Below are 2,245 nucleotides of genomic sequence, written 5' to 3'. Positions count from 1 at the left end.
AGCCACCAAAAAGGATGAGTTTGTGTCCTTTGTAGGGACATGGATGCAGCTGGAAACCATCATTCTCAGCAAACTATCGCAAGAACAGAAAACCAAATATCACATGTTCTCACTCATAGGTGGGAATTGACAATGAGATCACTTGGACACAGGAAGGGGAGCATCACACACTGGGTCCTATTGTGGGGAGGGGGTAGGGGGTAGGGATAGCATTAGGAGATATACCTAATGTAAATGATGAGTTAATGGGTGCAGCACACCAACAAGACACATGTATACATATGTAACGAACCTGCACATTGTGCACATGTACCCTAGAACTTAAAGTATAATAAAAAAATAAAAATAAAAAAAAAGAAAATCGTATGTTTTGGGGAAGGAGAGAATTAACAACTGTTCTTTGCCTTAAAATACTTTACATTTTATGAAATTGCAATTGGAATGAAGAAGCTCCTAAAGTAGTCAGTATTCGGGTCAGGGAAATTGAGCAGAGGAGCAAACTACCGTTTGTTTTCTCAACTCCTTCACAATGCTCAGCTGAAGAGGTTCCCACTTAAAAGAGCTGCTGAAGTCATTTCTATTTTAGAAAGGTAGTATGAATGAGGTTTTCTATGTATTAGCTAGAATTTATGGTAATTTGTAAAATGTTTTTCCATTTTTAAACGTAAGAGTCTATATGTCCACCCACGAAGCAGCAGTCACTGCGGCTAACATCTGCCACCACATCAGTCTGCATGGCCCATAAGCAGGTGTGGAGAGGACCAGAATTCACCTGTCAGCAGCACCATGGAATCAACTGTCCAGCCTTTCTGCCATTAATTACCACAGATGTGGTCTTTTTCCTGATATTCTATCCCCACCGGGGCTTTTTATTAAGATATTGTACCTGTGAATGCATTTAGGGTACAACATATTGTCTTCAAGGTATGGGGGTGGAAAATTGGAGGCAGGAAGCAAAAAGAGTGCACTCACTCTCCCTTCTTACTTTTCTGGAACCCAGACTTGTCCAGCATGAAACTGGACGTGAACCCAACCATCTGTGTCTGCAGGGAGACTTCTCCCATGGACCACAAGCCACTTGACACCATGGGCCTCATGTGGAGATTTCACTGCTTCTGGTGCCCTCTCCCTGGCTACAGTTCTGGCCCAGGAGGCCAGCAAAGCTTCTGGAACAGAAGTTGTCACCACAACTGCATTAACTCCCTCAAGGGGAGCAGCAGACTCTTCTAGGGCAGGCAACCCCTCCCCAGGGAGAAGAGCCACTTCAGGAGGATGTGTCTCCTCAGAGCTTTGCAGGGACGTTTCCCCTTTGTCCGCTTTTGATTTTTTTGGTAATGATTTCCGGATTCTGGCCTCTTTTGCTGTGCTAGGAAAATTCTTTTGATTTGGATAGGCAAAGGCACACATGAGCTTATTTCTGGCACCAAAGGCCTGTGTGGCTTTGCCTTTAATTGTAGGCACCAGGCCCACAGAATGTCCCGGTGAATCGGATTAACAGGTGGCTGTTTAGAGGGTGCTGAGGGGATTGGTATCTTCTTCTGAGGTTTGGGGTTATCTCTGTACTCTGCCGCCTTTTTTGGGCAGAGTGTTTTTTCATCTTTAGCAGATATTTCTCCTTTGGTTCCCTTTGCTGATGTTCCTGGCAAAGCAATTGTGTTTGATTGATCCTCTTCCCTCGACTTCTCTGAGGAGGTCCAATCCTTGCCTTTTGCCTTCTCCATACTCAGAGAAGAAGTGGAGCTTGGTCCCAAAATCCTTAAATCAGAGTGAAGGTATGCAGTAATCATCACTACCAAGATGGAAACAATTTCTATTTTTCCATAAAGAGTCTATGAAAAGAAGCCAGGCACAGTGTCTCACACCTATCGTCCCAGCTACTCAGGAGACTGAGGCAGGAGGATCACTTGAGCCCAGGAGGTTGAGTTCAGTCTAGACAACGTAGTAAGACTCCACACCTCTAAAAACATTTTAAAAAATTCTGTGAAAAGAAAAACCCAAAGTAAGCAGCAGACCTACATATAAACATTGTTTAAAAATTACGTTGGCCAAAAAAATGGAAATAACCCAAACATCCACCAGTTGCGGAACAGACATATGTTAATAAAATATGGTATACACAAACAATGGAACATTATTTAGCAATGAAAAGGAATGAAGTGGCTGGGCGCAGTGGCTCACGCCTGTAATCCCAGCACTTTGGGAGGCCAAGGCGGGCAGATCATGAGGTCAGGAGATCGAGACCATC

General features: G+C 44.0%; 1 pseudogene; it reads right to left on the bottom strand.

Moving 5' to 3' along the window:
• Window positions 1-819: 819 nt before the first annotated feature.
• LOC105551072 lies at window positions 820-1,727 on the bottom strand (annotated as a pseudogene).
• Between the last annotated feature and the right edge of the window lie 518 nt (window positions 1,728-2,245).

This window comes from Mandrillus leucophaeus, unplaced genomic scaffold, assembly GCF_000951045.1.
Source record: "Mandrillus leucophaeus isolate KB7577 unplaced genomic scaffold, Mleu.le_1.0 Scaffold504, whole genome shotgun sequence".
NCBI lineage: Eukaryota > Metazoa > Chordata > Mammalia > Primates > Cercopithecidae > Mandrillus > Mandrillus leucophaeus.
This window is presented reverse-complemented; position numbering and strand designations above follow the sequence as displayed.